This window comes from Bubalus bubalis, chromosome 1 (assembly GCF_019923935.1).
Source record: "Bubalus bubalis isolate 160015118507 breed Murrah chromosome 1, NDDB_SH_1, whole genome shotgun sequence".
Taxonomy (NCBI): domain Eukaryota; kingdom Metazoa; phylum Chordata; class Mammalia; order Artiodactyla; family Bovidae; genus Bubalus; species Bubalus bubalis.
In genome coordinates this window covers 163,589,087-163,604,959 of record NC_059157.1, presented here as the reverse complement: position 1 = coordinate 163,604,959, position 15,873 = coordinate 163,589,087, and the positions used below count along the sequence as shown (strand labels likewise).

The 15,873-nt window shown below is 40.9% G+C and overlaps 1 protein-coding gene and 1 long non-coding RNA gene across 3 annotated transcripts in view; both read right to left on the bottom strand.

Moving 5' to 3' along the window:
• Positions 1 to 15,873, bottom strand: part of WWTR1 (WW domain containing transcription regulator 1) — a 146,539-nt gene that overhangs the window by 73,677 nt on the left and 56,989 nt on the right. The gene's annotated exons all lie outside the window — the stretch shown is intronic.
• On the bottom strand, positions 2,249 to 6,354 carry LOC123334480. Its single transcript, XR_006552417.2, has 2 exons — positions 4,431 to 6,354; positions 2,249 to 2,963 (listed from the first exon to the last, which is right to left on the bottom strand). It is a non-coding gene; the product is annotated as an uncharacterized LOC123334480 (long non-coding RNA).

Below are 15,873 nucleotides of genomic sequence, written 5' to 3'. Positions count from 1 at the left end.
TGGGGAAAAAATAAGAGTGGGCATTAATTCACTGCAAAAGCTACAGATTTATATGATGTCACATAAAGCAGCTAACTAACCATTGATCTTGAGACAAAAACATTGTCAAAACACAAAAGAACAAGCAAACCACCAGCCTTTCAGTGGCTCCTTCACTACCACCCCTCCCCTCACCCTACATTCTAACAATAACAATTCTCAGGTCCAGTCTGTAAGAGAAGGCCAAAGCTGAGATTCCTCTAATGCCTTTGTTAGGCACTTTCAATGGTAATGAGCATCCCGTGTCAGCCCAAGACTTCCAGTCTCATGTATAAACTAGTAAGGATTTCAGCTTGATGTGAAAAGCATAAGACAATACTAGAAAAAGAGTACCTAATGGCTTTCCCTCCTTCCTAACAGAAATGCTCAAGAAGTTTTACCCTAACGAAGTTCTTTAAATCAATTACAGGGTCAAAATAGTTCACTCCCATAGTTTACCCCAAAATGTAGGGGCACAGATTAGGTACAGAAACACAAGAAGACTTGAAACTTCTGTGAATCAACAAAATGGAAAAACAAATTAGCTTAAAAAGTACTATAGTTTTATACAAACATGTTAATGCAAAACAAACGAGTTAGCTTTGTACCCACTGCTGCTGCTGCTAAGTCGCTCCAGTCGTGTCCAACTCTGTGCGACCCCAGAGACGGCAGCCCTCCAGGCCCTGCCGTCCCTGGGATTGTCCAGGCAAGAACACTGGAGTGGGTTGCCATTTCCTTCTCCAATGCATAAAAGTGAAAAGTGAAAGTGAAGTCACTCAGTCATGTCTGACTCCCGGCAACCCCACGGACTGCAGCCTACCAGGCTCCTCCGTCCATGGGATTTTGTACCCACAGGTGTATGTTAATCAAAAATATACTACTATTGGGAATTCCCTGGCAGTCCAAAGGTTAGAACTCTGCCCTTTCAATGCTGAGCACCTGAGTTCAAGCCCTGGTGAGGGAGCTAGGATCCCATAAACCAGGCAGTGCAGCCAAAAAAAAATACACACACACACACACTTAACAAAGAACAGGAAATGTATTTTTTTCCATTTTTTATGACTTATTAACCCATCCAAACCCCACTGTTCTTCACTAATATATCATAGCTAGCATTAATTCTCATAGTAAAAAACATCTATTTAGGTGTATGCACTTTTAATTTTGATATGATTTTTAAACTTATAGGAAATGGTGTAACAGAAATCAAACATCTTTATATCTTAATACTGACATGGGCTGAGTGAGCAGCTTCTTGGTTGTGCCTTTTTACTTGATTGGCAGTAAAAGTTTTCAAACTGGGCTTGCTTATTAATTGAATCTCCAAATAAGCGTTCTTAAAAGTGGAGGAAACATGTGAATAACATTTGAATTCTCAGGCCAACATCCTTCCAATTTTTGGAAGGAATACTCTTACTTGTACAGACCTTGATTTGAAGAAAAAATTGTATCAGAAACCCCTACATCAACTCTGTCCAGAATGTATGATTTAAAGAAAGATAAAAACACAGCTTCATGAGAAAGTTTTAAAATGCCCTTAAAATGCTCACCAAAGAACCCATAGCCTCATTGAGGATCACTCTTACACATTACTAAAGTTAATTGGTAACCTCTTTCTGGAGAGTAGTTTGTCAACATATTACAAAATCCTTGAAAAATCTTTACATTAGAAACTCCTCCATGAAACATATACCAAGGAAACAGAAAGATATGGCCGAGATGGCCAGTTGCTTCTGAGTATCTACTCACCCTCTCTTCTGGGTGCAAGGTGTGGCCAAGAGACTAAGTTCGAGATGATAAACAGAATGCTGTGTGAAATTCTAGGGAAGTTCGTTAAATGGAAGGGATAAACAGTCTTTTCTGCTTTCCACCTTCTTTATTCCAACTTGGAAAGTAGACGTTATGACCAGAGCTACAGCAATCCTTTTAAATCATGAGGAACGAAAGCTACTCAGTAAGAACAAGACAATAGAAAAGAGACAAGTATATGCCGAACCATCACATCAGTCCTTGATCATCTTAATTTAATGTTAGAGACAACCTCATTTCATGTCCCTGTTAATTACAAACATAATTCCAAACCAATAAACAAGTATGCAAAATGTATGTGCAAAGATGTCCACTGCAGTTTTATTTATGTCTCAAATGTGTTAAATGGTTAAGTAAATTATGGGTCAGCCAGATCATGGAAGACTGAACAGACATTACACATGACATGGATCTATACTTATTAAAATAGAAAGTGAACATAATGCTAAGTGAACATAATACTAAGTGAACATAATACTATTTTGGTTAATATCCAAACATATGAATAAGAGGAAAGTAGGCTTTAGTCATATCTTTAGATTTCTTGATACTTTCTCCGCTTTGTACAATAACCATTACTTTCTAATCAGAAAAAAAAAAAAAAAAAAAGGAGAGAAAGAATGAGAAAAGCTATCCTCCTCTGCCCTGCTCCAAGTAAACTTGCTTCCTGCTGAAAAAAATAACATTGCATTCCATATTCGAACTTAACACTGCTAATTACAGCCTCCAAGAATAAGCCCACAGCTAGAGTGTAGTTGAACCTCTTGTCAGTCCCTTAACTGTGAGCTGGAAAAGGCACCATCCTAATACTCCCCTGAGTGCTCAGCCTAAAGGTGCTGTGAACCAGGGAGGGGCACAAAGCCGGGTACGGGGAGCGGGAGAAGGGATAAAGAGGATCAAGGGAAATTCTATAATTAAGCAATATTTCATGGCTGCCTCTGGCAGCTGTTTGAGCAAGCTGGGGGACTCTGAACCAGGCGTCAACAGACTGAGCAGCTCTGTCCTCTGGCAGATCAAGCGGGGCCTGTCATCTGGAGCACTGTCTACACTTCACAGGACAATCGGAGGCATCTTATATCCAGCACCTGTCTGCTCTGGAGACGCCCAGCTGCGGTGCCGTTCTTGCTGTCATCTTCCTAATCCAGAAGAGAGAGGCATTTATTGTCTCTTGAAAGATTAGGGTGCATCTTTGATTCTCTTCTCATGAAAGAGAATGCATGCCTCATGTTCCTGTGTTTGTTTTCTTCTCATGCCTCCTGACTTCTTTTCTTATTAAAGGAAGAAAACTACCCTTGCAGCTGTATTTTTCATTTTTTAACCCCCACGTTAATTACATAGTCATTCCAAATAATGGTTTAAATTTAGTCTGATGACCAACCACAAGCCTCGTTCTCCTCCCACTCCAAGGCACATCCTGCCTTCAGAACTGCTAAGCAGTTCCCATTGAGTTGGAGAGGAACTCTGTATAAAGAAGCAGGATAAAGATCATAATAATGGTCAAAGGAAATGGTATTTTCTCTACAGGACACATTTAGGTTTTTCCTTTCCATGAGACTTTTTTTTAAAGGATGTTGAATTGAAGGAGACTTTAAATAAGCTTTCAAGTTCTCAGTAGTTCCAATATTGGATCTAGTGTGGAAGACCCACAGCAGATATTCAAAAATTACTCATGAAACAAATGACTTTAAAAAGCAAGGAGGGAAAAAATGTATTTAATGAGCTTCCTTTAACAAAATATTTTGTTTCTCAGTGACAGAATCAAACAAATCACCCATTATCTTATGTACCCTTATCTATCAAGTTTTGAAAAAACTCATCCAGGAAAATTTGTTCTTTACTGGTCCCTGGAAGGACATGAAGCCTAGAGGATGCTGTAACAGCCTCTAAAACAAATGAAAGCATTATTAATTTATTCTAATTTGATTTAGCAAACTGGTCAACTGAACCACCACCAAGTGCTGCTCACCATGGACCCTGAAAGTATACCACCTCGGGCATATTGTAGACACTCAATAAATACTTTTTGTTGCTCTTGTTGTTGCCGCTGGGTTTTTGGCCACACTGCATGGCTTGTGGGATCTCAGTTCCCCAACCAGGGATTGAACCGAATCCTAATCACTAGATCACCAGGTTATGCTGTGCTTAGTCACTTCAGTTGTGTCTGATTCTCTGCGACCTCATGGACTGTAGCCCACCAGGCTCCTCTGTCCATGGAATTTCCCAGGCAAGATCACTGGAGTGGGTTGCCATTTCCTACTCCAGGGGACCTTCCCAACCCAGGGATTGGACCTGAGTCTCTTGCGTCTCCTGCATTGGCAGACAGATTCTTCACCACTAGCACCACCCTTCTGTATATACAGACTGCCAGGGAAGTTCCAATAAATAAATGTTTGTCAAATGAATGAATGAGTGAACATACGAATGAAGTTAATAGTGACATTCATTAATAGCGACAGTCATGATAATGACTATTAGTCATACATTACAATATTCACAGTAATGATGGTAATAATAATGTCTGACAGCAACAGTTGACATGTATATAGCACTTCATAGCTCCAAAAATTACCTTAATTGTACCCTCACATAGCAGACTTACTAACCTTCATTTTTAACATCCAGAAATTGAGTTGGGAAAAATTAAATGACTTAATAAATTTCCTGATGTTCTATGTGACACAGCTGAGAGCCCAAACTTACTCTAGAGTTGGGTCTTGGGCTTTTTTTCCCATAACGGGATACGGCCTTGTGAACCCAAAGAGGCTGACACAAATAATCTGGACCTTTAGGAAGGAAGGAAAAGAGGGTACAGACAGTTGGTGCTGCTGATAGCCTGACTGTCCCGGAACAACGTCACCTACAGGCTCGGTCCCTCAGAGGAAAGGGGCCCACAAGACAGACTCTTCCCCTCATCATCTTGCTTTAATAATCCCACCTCGTGGGCTTCCCAGGTGGCTTAATGGTAAAGAATCCACCTGCACTCTGGAGACACAGGTTCAGTCCTTGGGTCAGAAAGATCCCCTGGAGGAGGAAATGGCAACCCACTCTAGTATTCTTACCTGGGAAAGCCCATGGAGAGAAGACCCTGGGAGGGTCTTCTACAGTCTATGGGGTTGCAAAAGAGTCAGACATGACTGAGCACACACCAATCATCCCTCCTCATCCCTCCTGAACCCCTTGAGTCATGGAGTGTATGCACTTGCCTACCAAGTTGACCTTTTAACTGGCCTGGTTTTAATCAGGCCCATCTGGTCCAGAAAAAGGACTCCCGTGACAGTAAAACAAATTAGCTCCATGTGATCCTGTAGTTGATGTTAGGGAGGAAGGAGAGGAAGAAAGACAAATACTACTTTAAAAAAGTAAACCAAATACAAAGCCAGACTCTCTGCTGTGACTTAAAAGGAAGAGGTAAAAAGACTCTGAAGATGGATTTGGAGACACAAAGGTAGCAACCGAGTATGGCTCTCAAGAGCAGGGCTCCCAGCCAGAACTGGGGCTGTTAAAGGTCCCGCCTCCTGGTAAGTTCCTTCCCTCAGAAACTCTGACAATAACAGCTTCAGCCTGACTTGTCTTTGGTCTTTATTAATGTTGATTACTAGGGAAAATATTCAAATATTGATTTTTTTATGTTTCATAAATGTGTTCATTTATAATTCTATAAATGTTAGGTTATTAACTTTTGTAATTGACTATAACTGGCTTCCCAGGTGACTCAATGGTAAAGAATCTGCCTGTAAATGCAGGAAACACAGGAGACCCAGGTTCAATCCCTGGGTTGGAAAGACACCCTGGAGTAGAAATGGCAACCCACTCCAGGATTCTTGCCTGAAAATTTCCATGGACAGAGGAGAGGAGTCTAGTGGGCTACAGTCCATGGGGTCACAAAGAGTTCTACACAACTGAGCGATTGAGCACACACACACATAACTATAATTACTTAAGTGTAGATTAATCTTTCCTACTTATTTTTTTAATGGGAAAAAAGTATTAGAGATAATTCTAGGCTACTTTTCCTAAGCTACTCCCTTTTAGCTTTTTATGATATTTACATTTTTAACATTTACACAAAGTACATTTTTGTAATGTGCCCTGAAAGAAAAACAGCTATATTAGAAGAAACAGCTAAGAACTGTTAGGATCTGGATTCATTTTAAATGACTTTTTGAGAAAAGGGTCACATTTGCATACTCAGACATATAATTTTAATACAAAGGGCAAGAATATGTGCACGTATTAATTATCATATGCTGTCTATGTGAGAAAAGAGAAGTCTGTTATTACACTGAAATGAAATCAAGAGGAAAATGACAGAAACGTGACTTTATATGACTATCTAAATAAACTAGCTGTATTTTCTTATTTTGCTTCAAAATGTTCCTTGAACACATTTTTGTCAGCATGGTCTTATAAGAGCTTCCCTGGTGGCTCAGACAGTAAAGTGTCTGCCTACAATGCAGGAGACCCAGATTTGATCCCTGGGTTGGGAAGATCCCCTGGATGGCAGAAGGATGGCAACCCACTTCAGTACTCTTGCCTGGAAAATCCCATGGACGGAGGAGCCTGGTAGGCTACAGTTCATGGGGTCGCAAAGAGTTGGAGTGAGTCATTTCACTTTCTTTCTTTAGTCCTACAAAAGGAAGATAAAATAAGCCAGGTTGAACTTTGGTCTGGAAAATTCCCATAATCCTGGTAACAACTATTTTGACAAAAAGTTGAAAATGAAAGTGTGCCGTGAGGTGGGGATAAGGGAGGTAATTAACACTAAGTCATTCTGTAGGGAAAGACACTTCTGAGTCTGCCAACAGCTTCACTTCACAGATGGACCTCATCTGACATTCAACCTAAATCAAATATACTTCTCAGGTGACAAAAGCTTTTGGGCTTAGTCATACTGGCTATGAGGAGATGCATTTACAGGCAGTATAACCTCAAGTACATTCTATGGGATTTAAGTTCTAGAAGATAATCCCCCAAACCTGCACCCCAAAAAAGTGCTGTTATCAAATAAATTTGGGAAACACTAAATGCTACATTTCCCTCCTAAATTGCCTTGTTACAAAAAGCTCTGTGTTTGAACTAGCAATGGCACCCCACTCCAGTACTCTTGCTTGGAAAATCCCATGGATGGAGGAGACTGGTAGGCTGCAGTCCATGGGGTCACTAGGAGTCCGACACGACTGAGCGACTTCACCTGCACTTTTCACTTTCATGCATTGGAGAAGGAAATGGCAACCCACTCCAGTTCTTGCCTGGACAATCCCAGGGACGGTGGAGCCTGGTGGGCTGCCGTCTATGGGGCTGCACAGAGTCGGACACAACTGACGCGACTTAGCAGCAGCAACAGCAACCTAACATTTATTTCAGGTGTGATCTTTTCTTTCACTTTATTAATATGTTGTTGAATATACTTTGGACTTCCCAAGTGGCGCTAACGGTAAAGAACTTGCCTGCCAATGCAGGAGATGTAAGAGACGAAGGTTTCATCCCTGGGTAGGGAAGATCCCCTGAAGGAGAGCATGGCAACCTACTCCAGTATTCTTGCCTGGAGAATCCCATGGACAGTGAAGGCTGGTAGGCTATATAGTCCATAGGGTCCCAAAGAGTCAGATATGACTGAAGCAACTTAGCATGCACTCATGCAGGCAGAATACATTTTAGGAAATCAGAATAAACCATTTGTGGTATTTATTCCAAGCACAGCATCAAACTCAGTTCAGCAGCACTGCCTGAACACACAATGGTCTTCAGATGTGAAAATGAAAGAAAGTGAAAGTGTTAGTTTCTCAGTTGTGTCCAACTCTGCAAACCCATAGACTGTAGCCCACGAGGCTCTGTCCACAGGATTCTCCAGGCAAGAATACTGGAGTGGGTTGCCGTGCCCTCCCATACTTCAGATATTATAGCACTATTTTTATACCCAACTGACCAGAATTAAAAAACATAGGCAGCTCGCATCCAGAATCAGTGGGCAAATGTGAGTGTAATGCTATGAAGCTGTAATACCAAAGCAACCTGATGACTGAGTTTATCCAAAGCAGAGTTCGTATAAAGATTATAGACCTGGAGAGAGACAGTGAGAGACATATATGGGCATGTATATGTATATTATGATTTCAAGCTATTCCATGTTTGCTATATACATTTCCATTTATGAAAGCTGGAAATTAAACTTGTGTTCTTAAAAAGTGAACTGAATTTTTGCACCCAGAAGCTTTTAGCTTTCTTCCTTACTTCAAAATCGGGAGCTTGTAAGAGTCTGTCTATTCTTAGTGTTCCTTCAAAATGTAGCTTCCTTGGCTTGGGGGGTCACAGCTGCTGCAAAGCACTCTGGGTGGCTCCGCTCCATCCCCTTGAAACAACTGGTGGGAACCCAGCACTTAGGCCATCAACCCAGCTGTTCAATCTCACTTTCTAATTTTAGCAAGTCACTTTGCAACTAATGTCACTAGGGCATGTCACATTGAAAACCACACCAGAGAAGGTTGATTCCTATCTGCTCCCCGCCCCCACCCCCTAAAAAATTAAAAAAAAAAAAAAACAAAACCCTCCAGGCACACAGAGAAAGTCACCCACAGATACCTACAATAATACCGCCCAGATGCACATTGCAGGACCCTCGCGACCCAATTTACATGGGGCATACTGGTGATCTAGTATTCTTGCCTGGAGAACTCCATGGACAGAGGAGCCTGGCAGGCTACAGTCCACAGGACCACAAAGAGTTGGTCACGACTCAGCAATTACCACCACCACCACCACTGGTGATCTAAGAAGGCTTCACTGGACACTACAAGTAGGTTTCCATCTCCCTGCTTAGTTCAGCCCATTAGATGGTTACCTATTAGCAGCTGCAGAGCCCAACAGTCTGGAAATTCATGAAAACCAACCTTGGGTCAAGAGACGTACACATACACTGTACTGCCAGCCTTCTTACTAGAATGCAGGATGCATGCTTTTCCGCACTGTTAATGTACCATAAAATTATCATGAAGCCTTCATAATGTAATTACTTGCACCGAATTGATTATATGTGCCCCCAGCCTCGTTTTCTTTATTTCCTTTTTTTTCAACTGCATGCTCAATGTAATTACTTGTCCCAAAGCCAAGCAATTTCAGAATTATCTGACTATTTATTATCCTTTTCGAGTTACTAATTAAAATAATTTCCTTCCTTGAAAAATAGTTGCTCTTTTCCTGAATTCACTTCGCGATGCTCATCACTGAGGAGAACTCCAGGAATGCCTTGCTAAGCTCCCCTATAATTGACTGCCTCCATTGTTAACATATGCGTGGACTTAAAAAACATTAAACGACTTATCCAAATGGAAACAAAATGCCCTTTGAGTTCCATTGATAACTTAACCTTTAGCGTTTTGGATTAAATCCCATTTCTCGGGAAGCAGGGGGAGCCTCTGAATGAAACCATTATGTAAAACATTGTTGTGGGAATTATTCTGTGTGAAAATATATACAGTATATCATTTACAATGTCTTTGATTGAAGGTGGGCTTTCATAATTTCGAACTAAAATATTCATATCTTTTATGGCTTCTCTAGTTTGTGCTCGTTCTTTTAGGGAACTAGAAGTAATTTTGAGCAGACTGATGAACCCATCACACCAGACATCAGAAGAGTGATACCTTTGGGGACTGTGAGGGTCTAGAAGAGGGCAGATGGGGTACTTCCTGGTTCTGCTGCTGCTGCTAAGTCACTTCAGTCGTGTCCGACTCTGTGCGACCCCATAGATGGCAGCCCATCAGGCTCCCCGTCCCTGGGATTCTCCAGGCAAGAACACTGGAGTGGGTTGCCATTTCCTTCTCCAATGCATGACAGTGAAAAGTGCAAGTGAAGTTGCTCAGTCCTGTCCGACTCTTAGCGACCCCATGGACTGTGGCCTACCAGGCTCCTCCGTCCATGGGATTTTCCAGGCAAGAGTACTGGAGTGGGGTGCCATTGCCTTCTCTGACTTCTTGGTTCTAGGAAAGTCTTATTTCTTGAAAGCTGCTTATGTGGGTGTGTCCAATTTGTGAAAATTCAACAGGCAACATACTTAAGATCTGTGTACTTTTCTACAAAAATTATAGTACATTTTTAAGGTAATTAAGAGAAATGTCATTTTTAAAATTATTTCAATTTTAAAAATAATTTCTATAAAAGAAAAAAGATGTGGTTGGCATCTAGCAGAAACATAAACATTAACCTAAAGTGTTTACCAGGAACAGCACTAAAGCTAGTCTATTTTTCTACTTTTTTTTTTTTTAAATGATGCAAAATATTTCCTTTGAACAAACCACTGTAAAAGAACAAAAACAAAAAAAATCTGTAACAATTGGGAAAGTCTGAGTAAGCACTGAGAATTAGGTGATATTAAGAAGGCATTGTTTGTATCTTGATTTCATGCAATAAGAAATACACAAACTGACTTAGGTATTTTTGTCAAAATTTTCAACCTAATTTAAGCCTAAGAAACCCAAGTGGAATACTAGTCTAAAAAAATGTTTAAACTTAATATTGTGAAAAAGAAACAAAATTGTAAAGGGGAGAGAAGCACTTTTCTGAAATCAAAACAGAGGCATAAAACTACAGCATAGAATATGTGAACACACACAGTGGCAAAAGATATTTTGCAATTGGGAGAATTTGAACAAGGGCTATATATTAAATTATATTATTTAACAAAGGCTAATTTTCTTGGGTAATCATGGTATTTGCTATTGTGCAAAAGAATGTCCTTACTCTTAGAAGCTGCATGCTGAAGTATACAAGGCTGAAATCATGGTTTAGTGAAAAAAGAAAATACACAGAGAGACGTGTGGTGAAACATTTAGAATTGCTGAATTCAAATGAAGAGTGTACTCTTCTTCAGTACTTCTCTGGGTTTGAAAATGTTCAAAAATTAAAAAAAAAAAAGCATTGTTAATTTCTTTAGGTCTAAAAATGACAATTTTGTTATGCAGGAATATGTCTTTAATTTTTAGAGATAACTACTCAAGTATTTGGAGTTAATTATTTGCTTGAAAATACTTCCATTAAAGAATAGGATACAAATATGGCAAATGTTACCCATTTTTAAATCTAGGTAAGGGGTTTATGGCAACCCACTCCAGTACTCTTGCCTGGAAAATCCCACGGATGGAGGAGCCTGGTAGGCTGCAGGCCATGGGGTCGCTAAGAGTCGGACACGACTGAGCGACTTCACTTTCACTTTTCACTTTCATGCATTGGAGGAGGAAACAACAACCCACTCCAGTGTTCTTGCCTGGAGAATCCCAGGGACGGCAGGGCCTGGTGGGCTGCCGTCTATGGGGTCGCACAGAGTCAGACACAACTGAAGCGACTCAGCAGCAGCAAGGAGTTTATATAAATATTATAAATAGGTAGTCATTGTACTTCATGCATGTTTGAAATTTTATATACAAAAATGTCAAAAATAGCAAATTTTGTCATATTTCTTCACTCTCTCTCTCTTTTTTGCTTTTTGTGAGGGTCACACGGTGGGGCATGAAAGATCTTAGTTCCCTGACCAGGGATTGAACCCGTGCTCCCTACAGTGGAAGTTTGGAATTTTAACCATTGGACTACCAGGAGAGCCCCCTTTTCCTCTCTTTACCAATAAAAATCTTCCCAACTTTTTCTGGTCTCAAGTTATCAAAATAAATTTCAGTAGAATTCCTCCCCAATTAATTTACAAAGTTCTGCATGAACTGATAGAGCTTGGAGAGACACCATTAGTTCAGTGTACCTACAATTCTATTTGTAGAGTCAAACAGCACATTTCCCTCTCAACTTATTATAATCAGGGGAGGGGATGGTAAATGTGCTAAGAAAAATACTTAAGTCTGCTCTGAAACTTCACTGCTGTTTGGTCATCTTCCATAGATGAGCCCTCTCAGACAAAGACAACGCAAGGGCCTTCGGGCATGTTTTCTTCTCCTGGACCATTCTGTACTAGGGAATTAGCTCTGGCCCCCCAAAACCCTTGCTGGAACCCAAGCAGGCCCTGGCACCACAGCTCTCCCAGGAAAACCACTCTGTCACTCGCTGCTAAGTCGGGGCACTGACTCAGAAAAGTGTATTAACTCAGAAAAGGAGAGCCCACATCACAGTGGCCATTTGACCTCAGGAAGTAAGAAACTGTAGATTTTAATCCACAAGGAAACAGCTCTGCTGTAGTGGGCCTTTGATGGGGACCTGCCCTAATGTGAATTTTCTCTGCTGTTAGGACAACAGAGGACAAAAAGCCCTTAGAGCGGCACCTAATCCCTTAACCTCAGTCTCTGGAGGCCATATTGCACAACAGGAAAGAGTGTAGGTGGACGAGTCAGAAAAAACTTGGTTTGAAGGCCACATCTGCCTCTTACTACCTATGAGACCTCGGACAAGTTACTCAGCCTCTCTCTAGTTCTCAGTTTCTTTATCTGTAAAATGATATCATAAGTAGAGCCTGCCTAACAGGTTGAGGGGGTGGGGGGAATGGGGGAAGGTGGTCAAAAAGTGCAACTTTCAGTTAAAAGATAAGTTTTGGTGATATAAAGTACAGCAGGACTATAGTTAACAATACCGTATTACGTATTTGTAAGTTGCTTAGAGATTAGATCTTAAAAGTTCTCATCAGAAGAAAAAAAAATCTGTAACTATGTGAGGTGATGGGTGTTATTCATCATTTTGCAATATATTAATACGCTGGTGGCGATGTTTAGTTGCTAAGTTGTATCCGACTCTTTCTGACCCCATGGACTGCAATATTTTGCAATACACACATACCAAATCATTATGTTGTACATGTTAAACTTTGGGCGTGTAACTTAATCACTCTGCACCTCAGTTTCCCACCAACAGCTATGGCATAAAAAGACCTTCAAACAAAGCCTGACAGGTAGAAAGCCATCAATCAGCATTACCTACCATTTTATTATTAGGACTAAAGCATCCACCCCACAAATTTATCTTGAAATTAAAGTTACTAAAAAAGCACAGAAAGCTCTTAGCATTGTGCCCAGCACATCATGCTGCTGCTGCTGCTAAGTCACTTCAGTCGTGTCCGACTCTGTGCAACCCCATAGATGGCAGCCCACCAGGCTCCCCCATCCCTGGGATTCTCCAGGCAAGAACACTGGAGTGGGTTGCCATTTCCTTCTCCAATGCACATCATAATTGCCTATAAATGTTTGCTATATGTCTGGAGACAAAAGTGGCAGAAAAGGGGTGTTGCTGGCATCTAGTAGGTGGAGACCAGGGTTGCAGCTCCACATCCGATGGTACATAGGATAGCCCCACAGTTAAACTACAGGATATGTGGCAGCCCGAATAGGACGGGAGTTTGGGGGAGAATGGATGCATGCATATGTATGGCTGGGTCCCTTTTCCATCCACCTGAAACTATTACAATATCGTTAATTGGCCACATTCCAATACAAAATTAAAAGTTTAATAAAAAGAAAAAAACTACAGGGTATCAAATGCTGATAGGGCTGAAGCTGATAAACTGCTACAGAAAAAAAAATACAGTTTTGTGGTGGGGAGGACATTCACAGAATGGAGAAAAAAAATTGTTTGCTATTATTACTGGACTTCACAGTAGTTCTGTTAAGTAAGCAATGCCAGTATTAGCACTTTGCAGATGAGGAAACAGGATGAAAAAGATGCAATGACCTTCCCTCTGTTACATGCTGACAATAGTGACTACCACTCCATGTTACTTCCTAAAATTCTCCACACCTCAAGGATCCAGTAGGAAGGAGAGGGAAAAAAAAAAAAAAAAAAAAAAGGACTAAAATAGCATTTGAAGATATACTCATGAATATCAGCCTAAGCATTCTGAAGCTAAAATCGAGATAAAAACTAGTAAGTGATGGAAACAATTGTAGACGGCCCTGAGAAAGATGCTGGGAGCTGAAGCAACCCTGGACACAAGTGGACTTAACTTTGTGCCACAGAAAGCGCCTGCTGAAATCCTTTTTTGTTTGGTTTATGTTAATCACATTTTAAACACAGAGAGAGCTCCCTTTGAAAAATAATTCTGCTATAAACCTTTCGGAAAGTCAGTGATTAATTTTTTTTCTAAAGAATTGACCTCCCACCCATTTTATCAAGTTATTATAGATACAGATTTTTCTGTACCTGTTTAAAATTATCAGCACCTGTATTCAAGAGAGTGCATGCCTTCAGGTGGGTGTTGGTCCATCTCAAGTAGAGTGATAGTCCCTAAACATGTGACAATACTGAACACAGGTGATGGTGTTTGATCTATATATATGGTGGACAAGAAACCACACCGGCAGATTCTCCCACCAGATGCTTTGCATCATCTCTGTTTCTCAGCAGCACATTAGCTTAGATCTTACAATGCAAAACTCACAGTGAAGTGAAGTGAAGTGAAGTCACTCAGTCGTGTCCGACTCTTTGCGACCCCATGGACTGTAGCCTACCAGGCTCCTCCCTCCATGGGATTCTCCAGGCAAGAGTACTGGAGTGGGTTGCCATTTCCTTCTCCAGGGGATCTTCCCGACCCAGGGATCGAACCGGGGTCTACCACATTCCAGGTAGACGCTTTGACCTCTGAGCCACCAGGAAGCCCCAAAACTCACAGCACAATGCCCAAGTCAAGAATACAACTGAGAGTACCTTCTTCACACTATTAGTACTAGGTACCACCCAGACGTTGGCCTCCTACAGAATCTCAAGAATCCTCCTTGCATGGTTATCTCATTTAATACAACAATCCTGCAAAGAGAGATTGTCCCCATTTTATGAATGAGAAACTGAGGTTCAAAAAGTTTATGTTCTGAGACTTGCCTGAAGCCCCAAAACTCATAAATCATGTAGGAATCTGGACCCAGGCCTGCCTGGCACCAACGCCAAGCACTCTTGAAATTTTCTGTAATCTTGCTAGTGTCCCTCAGATGAAAAAAGATTCTCAGAATCTTAAGAATCTGAATCCAAAATTAAAAGAAAATAAATATTTTAAAGAATTAAGCCTAGTAGAGTCCAAGAATTCCCCCACGGGCTCTGTGCAGAGCAAGCCATCACTTTCTAAACAACTGCAGGCTGCTGGGTGCCCCACCCCTGAGTCTTGCGCCTCCTGCTTGGTTCGAAGAGGCCACAGTGGTAACCATGGTCTCTGGTCCCCTGCTCTCTGCCCTGGGTTGCCACACGACTCCAAGATTAACTTTTATAAGTCCAGTCACAGCTGGGGAAGTTGATGTGGTATTAAAAGAGAAACAGAGGGACATAGAGCAGGTGGGGGTGAAGAAAAATCAAAAGGGGGTAAGGACTACCACTCCCCTTTCACTAAAGAATGTGAGTCCGTTGCTGGGCAACAACGAGAAGAAAAGCAGTTGACAACCATTCTAGCATCTGCAGTTGGGCTTCAGTTCAAGAAAAGTAACACTTGCTTTTATAGCTTCTGCCTCTGTGCTACAGAGCTGCACTTAGATAAATTGATGTTTTCCACATCTTTATTCATTTTTACTTTCCAATTGGCAGACTTTATTTCCAAACCTCTTCAAGGAGATATAAAACTCAACTGAATGGAGAAAACTTCTAAGAGTAGCATCATTCAGAATTTTTTTTTTTTCTTTAGCAAAATAAATACAGGTGGTGTTTTTAATCACTATAACTTGCAGTGGTAGGTATAACCACACAGCGTGGGTGAAAGGGGTGAGGCTTCGTGACAGTTTTGATCATACAGTCCCCATAGTTTTACACATTCAAGAAGGTGGCTTACTCATTTGCAGCAACATGGATGGACTTAGAGATTATCATACTAAGGGATGTAAGTCAGACAGAGAAAGACAAACGTCATATGATACCACTTATATGTGGAATCTAAAAACTAATAATATAAATGAACTCACAAAACAGAAACAGACTCATAGACATAGAAAACAAACAAGGAAAAGTAGGGGAGGGACAAATTAGGAGTTTGGGATTAACATATACACACTACTGTATATAAAATAAACAACAAGGATGTACTGTATAGCACAGGAAGCTATATTTAACATTTTGTAATAATAGAAAGGAATCTGAAAAAGAATACATGTA